Raw genomic sequence first — 18308 nt, 5'->3', positions numbered from 1 at the left:
AGGGTTAATGCAGCAGAGCCTACACATTGATTTCCATCAGCTTCTACACACACATGGGCAATGCAGGATATATTTTATCAGAGTATATATATTTGGCAAGACAATTAAGTCATCCTAGTTCCAGGTCCACCTTGTCCTGTTTTTGTATCAGAGCTTTTCATATCAACATCAATTTATTTCAATAAGCTAATAATATCCACTAAAATTTTACATATATCAGCAAAAATAATACTCTATAGCTGTAACTATCAACAAAATAAAACTTTTGCTGAATATATATAAGTATATATGTTTATGCTGAATGTGTGTGAGTGACGAGGAAGGCTATGTGTCATCTCATGCTGCATTAGCCTAAGCAGCTCTGTAGCAATACCTTGGCTCTGCTATATTTTCTTCTAGTGGTTTTCATAGCCGGGTTATCAGGAATTAGAAGTTAGGGATGAAAAGGTGTAGATCTTTTTAATAACATATCTGTGCAAATAAGAATGGAATAACGACTAAAACCAAGATATTGTCTGTTCCCAAAGTAAAAGAAGAGAGAAAAAAAAGAATCAGATTTTTAATGACTCATAAAATGTCCTTAAGCTTTCCTAAAAGCCATTTTGTGCAAGTCTCTAATCTAAAGTGAAAGCTGAGAGTCATTTGCAAGAATGAACACAAGTTCCCTCTGCTTCAAGATCTTAAATAGTTTCCTTAAGGTGAATTATTTCCAACAATATATTTTGTTTGGCTCTAGAATCATAATATGACTTTGACTTAATTCCAGTTACTCTCATTTGTTCAATATCATTAAAGGTCTTTTGAGGAAGCAAAATAAACCAATATTTTAACGCAGGAGGTAAAATTGCACTATCTGCGTAGATTAAGATAAATACTTGTGTGTAAAGCGATATGTTTCTTTCCATTGCAACTAGAGTAAAAAGTTTTCCAGAGTTTTATTTTTCAGCTAAAGTAGAAGTGCAAGAGGATTTGAGGGAGTTGTTAAAACTGGCCTATATTCTTTAGCAAGTACAAGAGAACGTACAGAAATAACATTAAGATTTGTAAAAGCCGAGTGGAGCAGGAGACTATCGACTGTCTCTTTGCCTATTTGCCTCTTATGCCTATTGTAGGCATATTGACTACAAGCTTTATTAGGTATTCTGCATAGTCTACTTAAAGCATCTATAGAGTACATTAATGACAATACTAAATTCTTTAATTTAATCTTTTAAACTTGTTTGAACAACAAAATGGAAGTACATTTTCACATGCTTTCTTGAAATAGAGCCTAGATTGGACAAAAAAAAAGAAAAAAGTGTGGTAAGAAATATCAGATGTTAGAGGCAAGTTAACATTTTCTCAGTTCATTTCTCCCACAACATTATCTGTTGGAATACTTGAATAAATCTTCATATATTTTTCTTAACTTCATTCTTGAGAGATTCTCTTTGTATATTTAAAGCAGATTGACCCTTTTGCAAGATATGTTGAATATTATTTCTCCTAAAAATAATCTTAAAAAGTATGCACTAATGATATCCTGGAGGAAAACAAAAACAAAACAAAACAAATAAAAAGAAAAACTTGGATAATGTTCAAAAAAGTGAGTATTCATAGCTAAACTGTGTCCTTAGTAAGCCAGAAGGTTTTTTAAGTGAACTGGTCTAATTCAAGTATGAGATGAGATACTACCTAGAATGCGTGATTAAATGAAAACTGTTTTAACTGAAAAAAAAAATCACTCAAATTAATCCAATATAAAAATACTTACGATAGATTTTTGTTCTCTAAAATTACCTGGAGACCATCGTCATATCATTCATAAGCTAAAGCAGTCATCATTAAATCCAGTAGTTTTAGTCTAGATCATTAAATTTCATTGATACAGTTTATTTGAAAGATAGAATAAACTCTGCTGTCATTTGGTATACTAAAATCTTAGACTGTTTGTCTTTATGTCTATATCATTAAGTAATCTTGCAGCTACACATGGCAGATTTTAGTATCTTAACTGAGATTGTGATCTGTCCATCAGCACTGCTTTGAGAATTTTTACCATATATACATGAGTAATAAAACAGTATTTTCCATTTTATATAGATAATTATGTTGTCATTATTACCTGTACAATAATTTCCATTATTTTCATAGAGATATGTTCCAGAGTCGCTGTCTATTTTATGATTCTGTTAAAAAGCAGGGAATGTGTGTCAGAATTTTGTGTCTGTGATTCTGTAGTATTTCAGTCTAACATATACTCTCTATGGATCATTTCAGTATTTTGTTCACTATCTTCACTATCTTATTTATTAACTCTGATTGAAATACTATGCTATATACTGAGTCTAAGAAGTTTGATTACTCCAGGATAACAGTCCTGCACACTTACTGCTTTGCTTTAACTAATATCTAAACATAAATATCATATAATGTAATAGATTTTATGCAACGTAGGGGAAGGACAGGGAGCAAAAGTTTCCCTTATCTGTCAAAATATAACTGTTTTACAGATTTAGTAAACCCTTCAGGTCTGAATTATTCAACAAAAAATGGTTAATGACAAACAACGTCAGTGGAGTTAGGCGTTTGAAAAGTTAACTTCATGACTTGTAGAGATCAGTTATTATCAGATAACTTATTATGTAATAGTATACTACTTAAAATGTAAAATATTCTGAATAATTTGTAGTATATTTCAGTTCCTCGTCCTGGTATTTGAAGTAATATAATATTCAGCTCTCAATTGTTTAAAAAGCAGAAGCATTCAGCACCTGACCCAATGTCACTTTATTCTATATAACAATTCTAAAAGATGTTGGTATAACACAACAGATTTTTTTTTTTTTTTACATTTATCAACTGTTTCAGAAAACAAAGCCCATCTAAATTTCTGCCAATATCTATAGTGACCATCTGTCCAGATTTATGAGGAAATCTTTAGTGCAATATAGTGTCCCAGGGCACTTGCCCAATATAAAATTCAAACAAATCCACAATTTTGATGCAGTCTTTGTTTGTTGCATTTTGGTAAATCTTTACTTCTGTTCTGATACATTTAAAACATTTGCCTTGCTTCTATTTCATCTGGCATGCAAGCCTTCAAATGCTAAGAATTGTCAAAAATAGCTATGAAATGAGCAAAAAGAGGAATCCAGTGTTAACAACTCTTCAGATGCTTAAAGTATCTCTAATCAAGACAGAAAGAAAGAAAGAAAAATACATGCTTTGCACCTTTAGAGTTCAAATCTTGTTTTACAGTCAATTTTGATATGAAATCGGTCTAGTCCAGCTCATTACGATACCAGCTGGGAGACACGTTTTTGTCAGTGGAGTATAGAAAATTGAGGTTGATGCAGTGAGGAACAGAGCTTAATATCCAGAAAACGTTCCACTCTACTTTGTGTGGTACTGCCTGGTGGAGAATTCATGTCGACCCTGCGAGCAGTTGTTAACCTGTCATCTTAGAAGTGCATAAGAAGCTATTAACCTGCCCTCCTTGTAGCAGAATGGATGATATTTTAATTCAGATACTGTAGTGCAAACATGGGGAAAAAATCATGGGTATAGTTAAACCTGAGACTCACACTTAAAAAAAAGGGGGGGGGGGGGGAATTATTCAGCACTGAGTATACCTTTTGCAATACTCTGCATCTATCTTTGTACTTTTGTTCAGGGTAATAACACAGCTGCCCTAGATATCCTGGGAAGGGTGCCTTGTGAGTAACCCTAGGAAGTACCCAAAGGCAAAATTCTTTAACTGCACCTCACTTGCTCAACAGAGCCACTAGTTATTGTGGGTCCATAACAGTGATAGATGGCAAGTGAACTATTCCCTGACGATAGACAATATAGGTGGAGGGAGAACTTGAGATGTGCACCCAATAAGTAGGATGGGCCACTTGCAAAACTTCTGTGTAACTGGCTGCTTAAACTGGAAGTCTAAACAGTTTATGTAGTGATGAAGACATGTAAAGGGAAAAGGTGATTCTTGGTTTCCTATGGGCTTTCCTCTACTTATTACTCAAATGTATCTACATAATTCAAGGAAGCTGGCTTGGATATCAAACACATTATGTCTAAGAGAGAGCTCTGTATTCTCCCCAAAAAAGAGATAATTAAGCTGTTAATGTTTAAGTCTCTTAAATGTGTGAAAAGAAATAAGATTAATGTAAAAATGTCATTATTACAAAAAATAAGGCAAAATTTTTCTACAGTATACCAGCAAGGACTTAGCTTGCAGCTGGTATAGTTCCTCTTCTCTTCCTGCAATTTTATCTTGGTTGAGAGTGGAAATGCCATCCATGCGCCTTTGGGATAAATTAAAAATATAACTACTAGTGGCAAAAGGATGTCTTCAGTACTCAGAATTAATTTAAATAATCACTATGAACAATACAGTGGTGTTTAAATGGTAATAAAATGGTGATAAATTGGAACTATTCCTGAGAGTTAAAATCAGAGTCACAATATTCATTACTGAAACACTTCATTGTGATGTCCCTAGAGAAAAATAACAAACATTAAACTACTTTGTCCTTCAAATTCTGAAAAAAAAAAATCCAGTTATAATACCACTACTGTAATAGTTTTTTATACATATCACTGCCTGAGATACATGGGAAATCCATTTCAGGTAGACCCGTGGATCACATGATAAACTCTGTATTTATCACTACCAGTTGCAAGGACCTATTCAGATTTTCAGCTATTTATACTCCACAGTGTAGTGAAATATCATTTTTAATACTGGTTCAAATGACAGTCCCAGATTATATGAGGTATATTTTAATAGAGTCATTAATTCAGAATGTGGCTGTGGCATTGCCATGATTTTTATTCATTCTCCATTTATAGGCTGGTAGTAGCTTTGTCACTGAAGTGCCCCCCTTATTCAGACAAGTTGTGCTACACTTCATGAGCTGTGAAGACCAGAAGAGTTTAATGTCATTTTTTTTCCTGCTTAAGTTAGATAGAAGTTTTGGCCTGTGAACCATAAAACTATGCTTTAATAATGCCTTGGTGCTTTTTTATTATTATTATTATTATTCTGTCATTGGAACTAGCCTGTGGAGACTGAAATCTCATACTGAGAAACAGTTTTACAAGGTCTTAGCATGATCCTGCTGCTGATTATAGACAACAATTAGGCATATATTCGATTATAAACATACAAGTAGTCTACCTGATTCCAGTACTTGCTGAAAGAGGCCTGGCTTCATGATTTTTGGGCTGATGTTTTCTGTGCTTTAATAATTTTCTCATACTGTGGAGTAGAAGAGTTTATACACATACCCACAAAAGCAAAGTAAAACGTTAGTCATTAATGCTTATAAACCCTCTGAAGATATAAAGTTTTAAGAGTTGGTGATAAATATTCTTCTGATTTAAAACTTTGCTACATTTTCTTATAATTTATTTCCTTATTTAAATATATACAACACACTTAGCCATCTTTCATTATAGCTTTATATCCAATTTCATTATATAATTCAGTTTCAAGGAACATAATTATTTTAGGTTGCACATACTCCCTATGAGCAGTGAAAGAGCTTCTGTATTTACTTTTATTTAAATTAAGTATTAGACTTCATATATTCTGCAATATAAAATTCATTGCATCATTCTTGTTTCAAGTATGAAATTCACTCAAATGAATGTCAATAATGTAACCTTTGATGTAAGGTGTAGTACTAGTAATGTGTATAAAATTGCTATGTAACATTTTATTTAATGTTCTGAGGTATTCAGTTTAATAAAGAGTTGCCTTAGGGAAGGAGGTAAATCCATGACTTGTAATCATATTGAGCTGTAAACCAGGTTAGAGTCTGTGATAACTAATTAGAGAAAAGCAATTACATTAAAGCTAGATTAAATCTTATCTTACCCTGTAGATAGTCCATTGCTACTTTTAACCAAAATAACTCTTCTTTCTTTCATACTACAAAATTCATAGGCAAGTGGCTTACCTACTGCTCACATTTGGAACATAATATGTTTCTCATTAAGTGATTTTTTTTTGTCGGAATACTGTATATACCAGCAATTTCAGAAAATATGCCTGTAACTACCCCAAGTTTTCACTGCCATTGAACACGTCAGTTTAAGGTGTGATTAAGTCTAGATATTCCAGTTTTGCAGGACCTATAAGATTCTCTCTGCTACCAAAAACAACTACCAATGATGACTAGAATTTCTCATACAAAAAAAAAGTCTCTTCAAAGTACATCAAACAAACTTACTATATTAAATAAAAAATAAAAAAGCTGTTTGCATTATTCTGTGCATCCTATAATGTTTAGTTTGTCTTGTTACGTGAAATTTTATTATATGATCATGACTGAACTTTTTTTTTTTTTTTTTTTTTAACTCCTCTATGTAACAGTACTGTACGGTGCACTCATTCTTGCAGCTGGGAATTTCTATAGGGAGAAAAAAAATAAATAATAAATAAAGCGATCTAAAACAGCAGGTAGGACCAGGAAGTATGTCTTCCAAAATACAAAGTGGCACTAGACATATGTTTTTAAGCAACTTAATTGCATCCTTAGCTCACATACAGACTCTTATTTGTTGGCACCTCAATTTAGGTACCTGCACTCTAAATCTGAGTCTCATCCCCCCAAAAATGCTAGATAGAAGTATAATGACAAAAACTGCTTAAAAAGTTTATAGGAGATGAATCAACTTAGATGATTCTTATAATCTACACATCTTTCTTCTTATTTTAAGAATGTTTAATACTGAATATATTGATCTTTTTCATTTTGTAAAGAGCCATGAGTGTTCAGCAAGCAAAAGGTTCTGCGAACTTTGGTTCTCTTTCTTTCTCTCCTTTTTGTTTGTTTTGTTTTGTTTTTTGTTTAAATTTTGGCTCTTGAGAAAACTGGGAATAGACATTGATGAGAAACTGAAAATATCCAGGTCTAAGCCTGATTCTGTTACAGAAATTTATTTTCCAGTGCATTTATTCCCTTTCTTTAATCATGACATCATCTTCTTTTTTCCCTCTCTTTCTACAATTGCCTGTCTTAAGATATTTGCATCTCTTCGGAATCCACAGCAACTGAGGTGGAGGTGATGAAAATAGCCTCATTTACTCTGTAATTGTAATTAGTTTTTATAGTGTTAGCCATTCCATAGGCTGAATTAGATTAGAGTTTATTTTAGGGTTCATAATTTAAAATTCTGTGATACATACAAAAGGCCTAATGGAGGTTGGAACAGTAGAAAGTGAGACACAGTAGAGTAACTGAAAGAGTCAAATAAGTACCATAGCTCTTGAGCTACAAATACTCATTAATTCAAGTGCTGTTGAATATATATTTCTTTATATAAATTGAATCATCTACAATATGAGATCTTCTGCAGGTGGTGCACATTTCCTTCCTCATCCAGAACCCATATATGAAGCTGTCATCTTGAGTGCTCCGAATCCAGGCTATCAGTTTCTTTCTATAGTGGGTGGCTATAAAAGATGGCTCAATCATGTTTCCTACATATTAAGAATGAACCAAGGCATCCCCTCCCCTTTCCTCACCTCACCCCTTTCTTGAATCACAAGTCCAGATAGTCAAAAGTCATGGTTTTGGAATTACATACAGATATTTCTTGAAATCTCAGTGTCTTTTGCACATTAGGAGAACAGGTTCCTAGTGCATGCTGCTCTTTGCCTTTGGATCAGCATCTGAGTAATCTGTGCAGGGTGGCATGCACTCCTGGTACACATTGCATTATATTGACTTACTGAGAAATGTAAGTAATAAAGATTATTAACTTTTTCTAAAAGAATATTGAAGATATTACTATACCTACTACCTTCCTCCAAAAATCAAAGTGAGATTTCTCTTCATTCATCATTTTCAGAGATAATTGTTAGTGGCTTAATAACCTTGAGATGAAGGAATGCAGATGATCCAGAACAGGTGGTAGGTACTACACTTCATTTAAGAGTATTGTACACCTTCATCAGGCTCTTATCAAACTCTATATTGACAAATTCTTTATTACTTTAGAATTATGTGCACCCTTTTCATTTATCTTTTCTTACTGAATACTGATTTAATAAAGCAGTTCATTCGCTCAACCATTTCAAAAATGCATTGATTTTACATCCCTCCTCATTTTGTAAAGTTTTATTAGTAAAAGTTTGTTTGTAAAGGTCTTTAGCATTTTTCCTCTTGATATAAATACAAAATGCTGTGACTTCTCCTAACCTTGTAAGTCTGCACTAGGTCTCTTTGTTTAGGCAACTTTTACCAAGAGGTTCTGCAAGGAGATTACACACAAATTAAAAGTGCACAGCACATTACTTCTTGGCTACACACATTACTGGGACTAAAGAGCTAGTAAGCTGAAGACTGTTGTGCTCACCACCACAGTGAGCTCCCTGATGACTCCTTGCTGAGTAGGCAGCTGCTAGATAGGGAGAAGTTGCTCCTTGGAATGGGCTGGTCCTTGATATTTTCTCTTTCAATATTAGCAATGTTTTCCACCAGTTCTTGAGTTGCTCCCTCAATAATCTTACTTTTGTCTGCATTTTCCCTTTTCTTATCTTGCAAGTCTCTAGTCTACATACTTTCTCACAGATCTTTTGCACAACTCAGCAATTTTCCCAGAAGTTTGAGTCAAGATTATGCAGCTATGCAGTATCAATACTAGGCACCAGATTATGGTCAAATGAGCCACAAGGAGGAGGGGTATAACTGCTTTAACTAGTATTAGATTGATGTAAGAAGGAAGAAAGATGTTTGGAGGGGATAATTAACTTCCTGCAATCCTGACTCAGTTCTGTATGTTTTCTTTCTCTCTTCTTTCCTCCCGCCCTGTCATTTTCTTTACTTCTGGTGTGGTTTACAGTAACACGATTGTTTCTTTAAACTTCAGGGCAGATAAGGATGTTTTCAATTTAATAAATAAAGGCATAAGAAAAGTGATATGGAGAAGGCAGAAATAATGATAAGTTATACAATCAATACAAAATAATACAATCAAAAGGTTTTACATAGTTCTGTAAGAACAGCCTTCACTTGTATACACTTCTCTGTGACATTCTCAAGAGAATTTGAAGATAAGCTTGATAATATTCATATCAATATTATCAATGTAAATTACTTCTTTGATTGAATGAAATCTCTAGTATTAACGTTATGACGAATAATCACAGCATGTATTGAACTGCATATCTACTAGATTTAAACTACATATGTGCCAGATTTGAGCACCAGTAATGAGTTAGACCCCTCCTCTGGTTGACCGATTACCAAAGAAGAGAAAGTAGCTCAACTCTGAATCACTGAACTAGCTAATTCAACTTTCAGTGCATGATAGAGGCACTAAAGCAGCTCCAAATTTTGTGAAAATCTCTTTTGATTCCCTGAAGAAAACTCCAGGCATAATCTTTTGAGGAAGTGAACCTGAATTTGGAGTGGTTAAAAGTGATCCTCATTATTAGTGCATGAGAGTTCTTCCTTGTTATATTTTAAAACTTTGTGCATTCTCCGCAACATCTGAACAGCTATTTCTATTACCATTGCAACTAATCAACATATTCTTTTGCCAAATGGCAAAAATATACATGCCACCTTCTCTGAAATTGCCAAAGTGAGAGAACAACTGATGTCAGGATCTTCCTCCTTGAAAGTTTGTGAATCTTTCATCTGGAGAAAGCAACTGATTACAGATTATAGTGATATCTGGAGTGCTTCAGAAATAATGTTTTCCTTTGAGGTGAATTCTTAGTGTTACTGAATTGATTAGTATAATTAATGATTAATTTAGCTCTAAACAACACCTCTCATCATGTCAGAGATCCTTTTCATGCTATCAAATATAAATAAATGTAATTCTGGTAGCCATATACACATATTCTTTCATCTTTCCCCTTAGAAACAAGTACTCGAATGGCAAGAATATTACAATTTTAGTGATGACCAATAGATGAATTAAGATAGCTGATTCAGTCTTTCTGGAAATACTTAAAACATTAATTTGAAAAAAAAAGTAGGAGAGTGATAGATAACTCTTTGACATTTGCCTCCCTTGTTGAAGAGATGTGAATAATCAACATTTACTTTCTGTAACCATAATAGTCTCATACGATCTGGTAGGCATCGTTATGAGAAGTGCCTTTCCCTGTGTCTAGCTAATATGGAAATACCACTATGTTTATGCTAAAGGAAACTGTAGAGAGAATTTTCCTCCAGCCCCTTAAAGATTTATTGTTACTCGCTACATATGGAAAATAATGTTTCTGACTGCTAAGCCCCGTCTGGGAATGAATTCTCCAGGAGTACATCATCACTGTGCCCAGTTCATTCATTCTCCTCTAGCTGACTCCACTGGACACCCCCAGGGAACATGAGCATACCAGAGGCAGCTAGCTCCTACATAGCCCCACTGTTTGTGAAATTTCTGGAGAGAGTCTGATAAGCAGCATTTTGGGGAACATAGGTAAAGGCTATCGTGAAGCTTCTTGTAATATCCATTTGCTTTGAGGAAGGGAAAGAAAATGATGCATTTTTATACATAAAATTATATTCTTTAGCCAGGTCTCATATTCTAGGGAAGGAAGAGCTGTGTAGCATTCTGCTGATGGCTTGCTTTTTAGATTTGATTTAGAAACTTTGTCAATGCATACAACAAAACAAAAACAAAACCTTGAATTGGACATATGGTTTATCATCAGCTACATATTCCCCATTTACCGTTGCAGTCAAAGCTGAAGTGGTGAGGGGAAATGACAGTATAAAAAGAATTTTTTGACAGTATCAACAATGTATATGTTAGAGGTTGCTGAATCCAGTAGCCTGATGAACACGAGGCTGCTGCAGCTCCGTGTCCCAGGTCCAGCCAGTAGCAAGGCTGAGCTTGAACACCTGATAGGCATACATGCTTACGTCAAACACGTACAGTGCACACAGACGTGACTGGCTACACGGATCAACACAGGCAGAAAATATGCAGCGCTCACAGACATGACAAACATAGATAAGTTGATCCTATTGCCCTCTTCAGCTGATCAGCATTTATATCTGTTAATGGAATACCTATACCTACACATATACACGTATTTACATACAATATGGATCCCTCCAGTAGCTGGCCTTAGATGCTCAGCCAGCCTGTTGGCTGGCCCCAGATCTTCAGGTCTCCCCAGCTGCTGGCACAAGAACACATAAGCCCTTGAGGTATCCTGCCCCACTTCAGTTGTGTGTACTCAGACCTAGGGTCTCTTTAGTAGCTGGTCCCTGCTACCCACCAGTTATTCACTGAATACTCTGGCTTAGTGTTCACTAGTGAATTATTCATACTACTCCCACAGAAACACACAGAGGACTGATGTCCCCTAGGGAAACCTACACCTTTTATTCTTTCTCTTTTATTTTTCCCAAGTTTTTTTCATCCCCAGTCCACTTTAATCCTTTCCCTTCCTAAACACCACATATGAAGTCTTTCACATTCTCGCAATCCATTTAAAAAAAACCCATCAATTTTACATAGTCCTCAGGTGCTCCCTGCATCCCATGAGTCCTCCACCTCTGTAGGCAATAACCCTGTCAATCAGCAAGGTAATCTGGGGAGAGTTGCTTTGGTTGATGCATCTCCAGATGTTGTGTGTGTGGGGGGGGGGTGTCTGAAATCAGCCACAATGGTCTATTGCTCTCCTTGATGGCCTGGGAGCAGCCAAGTCAGGGGGCTCTGTGTTCACTGAGCGACCCCAGGTTGCTGGAGTTTCTCTACCCTTCACCGTTTGCCTAATCTTCACCAGGCCTTTGTGCTTATCTTTATCAGCCTCCAACCACACAGTCTAACAGTAAGGATAGAACAGAGGAAGAGGCCAATCTTGCATATGCACTCTGATAAATTAATAATATTTAAGAGAGAGAAGATTGATAAAAAACATCCTGTGTCTTGAGACTTTTTCGTGTAACTGGGTCTCTGTTTTAGCTTTACTAGCCATCTGGAGGAAGATGAAAAAACAAACACTTAATAGGTGGAATATTTTCACTATTATTAATGCTTGAGGACAAGATGCAGTTGTTTTTCTCATTTGAAGAGAAAGATCTGCTAGATAACTATAAATCGTATTTCAGAACCTAGAAGACTTGAGATTTGTTTTCTATTGAGCTACTCAGAACTGTTGAGGGTTTCTTAGCCAGAGGATGTTCTAGTGAGGACAGTAACCAAAGCTACAATGTAAGTTATATTCATATGTCACATGGAGGCCAATTCATTTTCCACGTCTTCTACAGCAAACAAATAGGGAAATACTTTTCTCTCAGTGTCAGTTAACAGTATGATTCAGAGAGTATGTACCTGTCTTCAAACAGTTGTGGGCTAAACTGTCCTACTATTCAGGAAACATTAGTTTCTGCATTTCCTAACCTGTTCTGATTTTGAATGCAAAACCTTACTATTGAATTATCACAAAAGAGTACTTTGTTTTAGGTGCTTTAAGGATGCTGTATTATGTCTACTGTATGAATCAGCCTCTGGAAGCATCTCCCATTTTTCATCAACTGCACAGGAAACCTAAGATGACTATTCTCCTGAATAATTGAAGGATAACGTTTAGTAACTGGAAAAAAAATAGTTCATTTAGTTTAAAGAACAGGCTAGAATATCTCAAATTCCTTACTTTAGTCAGTTTAGAGGTATTTTTATTTATCTACTTGTTTTCTCTAAGGCAAACTGCAGATAAAATTTACCACTGGAAATTTCCACATTTACTTAGTTTGTCACGTGTACCTGACAACAAAACATAAATGCAGGAATGACTACTAAACCAAAACACTTAAAATCTTAAACTAGAAAAATACTATTACTAAGTAAAAAATACAACATACCTGCATTCATATGAGTTTCAAAGAGAAAAAAAAATCATTATAAATCTTCAAAATCCCATCAAAATAAATTAAATTCATTTGCATAAATTGCTGGATTGCAGTCACCAGCCTTCTGGAAAGCTGGAAAGAAACTTTGATTGTATGAAAAATTTTTAACACCATCTAAAAAAAATTCTGAAATTCAAGGGCATAATTTTGTTCATATATCAAAACATTTCACTTTAATCTTATGAAAAAGCTTCTTTCGTTTTGCTAGTTTTGACTTAAAACTCTCAAGAAAGTAAATAACAACTTATTTTGGTTTCCATTTCCTTTGAGGCAGCTAAATAAAAAGATTAACTCAGACTCTTAGTGAAGGATTAATCTCATGAAGAAACATAAATTGACAAACACACATACATTGACTGATGTCACAAAATAGATGTCTTCAGTACAGCTATCCATATCTGAGCTAGTCAAAAGAAGGGAATAGGCACTTAGAGGGTCTGATTTGGCTGACCTATTTTAGATATTTGCGTTTGAACAGAGAGATATTTCTCTCCTGTGTTTAAGAAAGGAGAGTAGAAGGAATAACTCAGATGTCAAACATACTTCAGATGCCAGGCGAACTGCAGAATCTAATGGACTGAGACTGTGTTAGGACTTGATTTAATCCCACTGAAGAATAAAACTGTTTTTTAAGGCTCCTTTAGAACCAGGTAATTTCAGTGTTATGAAGCAAATTAAATATTCCTCAAATGTCATTTTCCCACTTCTTCCTCACAACTTTGAAATATACCTAGATTAATCCTGATCTACCTTTATTTAGCCTGGTCATACATGTGACTGACCCAACTTTCTTTGATAAGATCTTTCACTACTTAGATAATCACCACTCTGTTACCACTTAGATAATCTCACCATAACTTAGATATGCTAGTTTTGCAATACATATATTATTACAATACATATATTATAATATTTTACCTGGGATTCAGCTGTTGATTCAAACATCTAAATTTAAGTGTCTACAGTTTAGAAGTTCAGGTCTGGATTACAGACAACTGTATTTCTATGTACACGTGAGCTCAAAATCCAAGTCATTTGCCTAAGTAGAAGCATCTAACGCCATTTGGGATATCTGAGGACTTATGAGACAGTGCAGTGAGTCTAGCAGTCATGTCACCAGATACAGAGGAAATGCCTGCCCTTGTGGAGCAGATCTGAAAGACAGCTTTGACATCTTACAGCATCTTGGTGGCATTAGATGCCTCTTTTTAAACAGCTGAGCAGACCTCCTACACATTGCAGAAGTCAGTGTCTGGAGAGCTATTTTGCTGATCCAGATGTTGATAAATTTCAAGTGAAGTGAATAAGTGTGAAGGATTTTTTGTTTTGGTTTTTGACAGAATGAAAACTGGAAAATTTCTTGATGTTTTATGATTATTTTAATAAAATCACCTAATTAATTCCTTCTACCAAAAGAAGTCACTAAAGCCAAGAAAAAACATCCTCAAATTCAAGAACCGTTCTGTACTTTAAAGTATTACCTTGGGTAGTGGGACGCCAACTTAGTACAAAATGAAGTTATGAAGATAAAATACCATTCGGGAAATGATGTCAACAAGCAGAAACAATATTAACAATCACAAGGTACAATGCTGAATTTCTCCTTTTAAAGGACATCTGCACCTTAAACTGATATAAAAATATTGCATACTTTTCCTTTAATTTTTTGCATATTGGTCCTTAAAATTTCTATCATATGCATAAATAGGGCAAAAAACATATCTTACATTTCCATATATTTTTGCTTGAAAAACGAAGCAATATCAGTTTCAGTTGTTAAATAAACATCATCAGGAGGAAAAATACAATGTTGTGCAGTCATATAGCCATTTTATGAGTACAGATAAGGCTTTTTATGTATGACTTACAAGTGAAGGTGAGCAGTTCCCTGTTTTTTGGGTAATATTTAAACTAAAGGTCATTACTCTCAGTTCTTCCCATTTCTGGACATCAGGCCTTTAGTTGAGATTCTTGAACATTGATTTAAGAATTTAACTGTAGATAGCCAAATTGCAAAATTTTAGCTCGAGAATTTCACCCTGTAGTAAGTCAGTGCGGAAAAGAGGAATACTTTTTTTCTCTGCCAGTCATAACCTAAGGTCTGTTAAATAGCACATGTGTAGTAAACAGATATATGGACCTCTGAGGTCAAAGAGCATGTCATGTGCACAAGCTTACACTACCTTGTGGGACTACTTTTCTTTTCCATGAAAGCTGACTCATTTCCTAAACACTCCACTGCACATAAAAATGAGCAGGCTGCATTATCCCCAGGCTGGTGCCAGGAATAGAAAATAACCCCAACCCTTTTCTTCCATTTTAATGACCTTTAGGAAAACATGTGTCTCTGTGAGTATTAGTGATTCTTTTTGTATTGAGCACCAGCTGTCCCTGAACTTTATCTGGGTGAAGGTGATTCCTCACAGGAAGTCCAGACACAACTGAAGAGTAGTCCTATGGGAGGGGGGGAAGGGGGGAAAAAAAAGAAAAAGAAGGAGATTAAACTGTACATTATATGGTGAGAAATACATAAAACTGTATCTTAATAATAAATAAATAAATAAATGTTTTCCACTGATTTGGCTTCCCAGATATTCTAAAGAGAGTACTTGTCTGATTATTTTGTGATGTTTAGGTATGAATTTGTACTGTTAGTTTGTTCCAGAGGATGAGATATAATACGTAACACAACTGGTGAGCTTTTTCTTTGTATTAAAAAAAACAACTTATATATCATAAATATTTGCAAAATTATATAAACATAGATAATATGCTTATTGAAGTATCAGTGATTAGATTATTATTGTTTTCTTTTTTAAAAATAAAGAAAAAAACACAGCTGCCATTAATACTCTGTCCAGCTTCAGTGTTGAAGAAGTCTGTGAGAATTTCACTCTTTCAGAAGAAGAATATGTCCCCAGTTCTCTGAATGATGCATCTGTAATGGATGTCTCTGGATCTATGCTGAGCTCCACTGAGTCAATTTGTTGGATACTGAAATATATCCATATGAATCAGCCTGTTGATCAGGCTGTATGTTCTGGCAAGGATCATCAGAGTGATGCATAGACAGTCTTGAAGTCTCATTTAAATACTTCAGATAGACTGTAAGTGGGAGTTAAATGCTTTATAGGTTTCTAAGGGCTCTTCACAGAGGAAATTCACCCTCTGTGAATGTATAGGCTGCTTACACCTCCTGCACAGCATCAGAAATTCGTAAACTGCCATTGTTCAGAGAATTTCTGTATTCTTTTTACTCTGTAGATTTCTTGTTGGAATCGTTTTGCATCTCTAATACTGATAACCTATGAACATTATATCACACGGAATTTTAAAAACATTGGTTACCAATTTACCAATGTCAGAGAGTGAAGGATATATTTTTTGCATTGTATCAAATCTTTATTAATCCAGTATAAAGAATAAAACATTTTTTCCCTGCGAAAAATGAGAATTGTATGATTTTAATATCATTTGTCTCTGATCTTTCCTATCTTCACTTACAATACTTATCAAAAATTCAATTATTTTTTCATTCCAGTAGATAGCCAGATCATGCAATGGGTAATTTAATTTGCTAAGGTAGTAGGTGAGCTTGAAAAACTTAGAAATGCATAGAGTAGATTAAATTTGATTGACAGTGCTTACTTCCTATGGCTATATATCAAGCAACTATAGTGGTTGGATATAGCTTTTGTAAGGTTTTATTTATCAGAGTTCTTGGGTTTTTGAGAAATGCAAATTTTGATACCTTTGATCCCCAAATACCTGATCTTTTTATTCTATATACTTCACATAAACACTATTACAGGAGAAAGGCAAATGCTTGAATTCATTTTTATCTTTGTTTGTGCCCTACTTTAACAAGGAGTTATCTATAGCAGACTTAATTCATTTAATAAGGCAATTCCCATAATAAATTACTGGCAGAATATTGATCTACAAGATAATATAAAATAGAACATAAACACATAATTTTTATAGATATTAAGATTTCTGAAATAAGAATAAAATATGGGATTCTGTATCTAAGATCTATATTTCTTCTAACTTTTACAAGTTTCTTTCTTGTTTTTCCTTGGTTTTTTTTCCTTTAGTTGAAATAATTAGATCTTCTTAAAGTTACAGTCATTGTACATCACTGAATACTGAAAAAGTTATTTTCTTTTTCAATTGATTAGATAAGGTTACCTTGATTAATGAGCTTTTAAGTTTAAGGATTCTGAGACATATTTATTGGATACCTTGATAAAGCTAGGGAAATGCAAGAAGCTGTTGCCTTCTTATGGCTGGAATCATAATGACTAGTAGATTATTTCACCTGTGGATGCAAACATTTCTGTAACTTACTAATAAATGTCACTGTTTCAGCTTTAGCCGAGATCACATCAATAAATTAATGTAGGCCTGATGGTTTGGTTTAACATCTCAATTTGTCTCTCAGCATATTTAGCAAGTCACTTCCCATATGAATTTAAACTATTATTGATTTGAAGAGAGTCATACAAAGTCAGGTGTCCCCAATCTTCAAGAGACAATGCAAAAAAAGAAATTGTAGCCCACACTTGGAAAAAACAATCTTAAAACACACTCTTTCATTACAAAGACCCAAGCAGGAATAGGCAGAGAACTGGAAAATATGAAGCCTATTTTCTGAGAGAAAGGAAGACAGAAAGGGTTCCTATCTTAAAGTGAATAGAAATATATAGTTGCTTAACTATTTGCGATATTAACAAAAGTGGGGATGATATTTTCAAATATGTGGTCTGAATGCTCCCAAAAAACAGTTAATGGGCTGTTTTGATGGGAATACCAGTAAGCTCAAGAAAATAAGAGTGAAAGAGTATAAAAAGTTTTATTTTTCATTTTCAGATAATAATGTTTCCAGTTACACTTTTCTACTATTATTATTTATTTATTTATTTATTTATTCAGCATTGGTAAGAACATGATTGGAGATCTGTATGCTGCTTTGGGTTCCTGCTTCTAGCAACATGTGACTCAGCTGGATGGAGTCCAGAAGAGCAAAGCAAAAGTGATTAGTGGTCTCTAAAACAAAGCTGAAGAAAAAAGATAACTGATGCACTTATTGTCCCATTGTCTTATTTTTATTTTTATGGTAGTTTTCAAATATACAGAAAGCAAAGATGAAGGCATAAAAATGATCTCTTTTGCTTATCTTTGAAATTTATAATAGAAAATGTCATACAGCGGTATGGAAGATTTCACGTGGACGTTAAGTACAACTTTCTAATGGTGGGCTGCAAAATCTCCTTTGCTGACCATTTTTTAAAATAAGTTTTTAAATATCGGTAGTGATTAGGGTATGTCTGATCCTACAGGTGGTACATCAGGAAGAAGGACTAGATGACCTCTCAAGGTTTTGTTGCTCTATTTTCTGACTATATATTTCTATTCACTTTAAGATAGGAA

The sequence above is a fragment of the Rhea pennata genome, chromosome 1 (genome assembly GCF_028389875.1).
Source record: "Rhea pennata isolate bPtePen1 chromosome 1, bPtePen1.pri, whole genome shotgun sequence".
NCBI lineage: Eukaryota > Metazoa > Chordata > Aves > Rheiformes > Rheidae > Rhea > Rhea pennata.
The sequence above is the reverse complement of the archived record's forward strand: the minus strand, read 5'-3'. Positions refer to the sequence as shown.